Here is a 724-nt window from a genome sequence, read left to right on the forward strand (position 1 = left end):
AACAACAATAATCAACAACCCTCCCACCCCCCATTCCCTTATACAAACCAAGCGCGACCACATCTTCACTCCCAACAGGGTATCCCTTTCTGCTTCCTACTCTTACTCAGAGGTCAACCAGTTAAACCAGTGGTTCTCAACTGGTGGGTCGCGACCCAAAAGTGGGTCGCGGACCCGTTTGAAGTGGGTCGCAGATGTGTGAGTGAAGAAAAAAAAATTTTGAACTTTTTTTTTTTTTTGGGGGGGAAAAAGTCAAACTTTTATTTTGAAGGCCCGATTTTCTAACGCTGTGCATGCAGTAGGCGTTGGACTGGAAGTACCGGAGACCATGAACGGTTTTGAAAAAACTTCTGTCACGTAGTGATCATCTTCTCAATAAAACATCTTTGCTGATGTTTTTCCGAGTTTTCTGGCCTTTGATCAGAATCAAGATTGTTGCCGGAAGTCCCCACGGAGAATAACTTTGCGGTAGAACTACTCTTTATACATCCATGGGTACAACTTCAGATAGAAATCAACACATAATGAAATATGACCCCCAGTTTGATGATTGACAGGCAGTGGCGGCGCCAGAGATTTGCTCTAGGGGGTGCTGTGGGGTAGCTTGACGTTTCATAGAGGGTGCTCAAACATTAAGGGTTTCCCATTAATGAACCAGCGCTACAGTTGAATTTTCTACTGCAACACACCCCACACACACACACACAGTGTGCCCGCGACTGTT

This window comes from Gymnodraco acuticeps, unplaced genomic scaffold (genome assembly GCF_902827175.1).
Source record: "Gymnodraco acuticeps unplaced genomic scaffold, fGymAcu1.1, whole genome shotgun sequence".
Lineage (NCBI taxonomy): Eukaryota > Metazoa > Chordata > Actinopteri > Perciformes > Bathydraconidae > Gymnodraco > Gymnodraco acuticeps.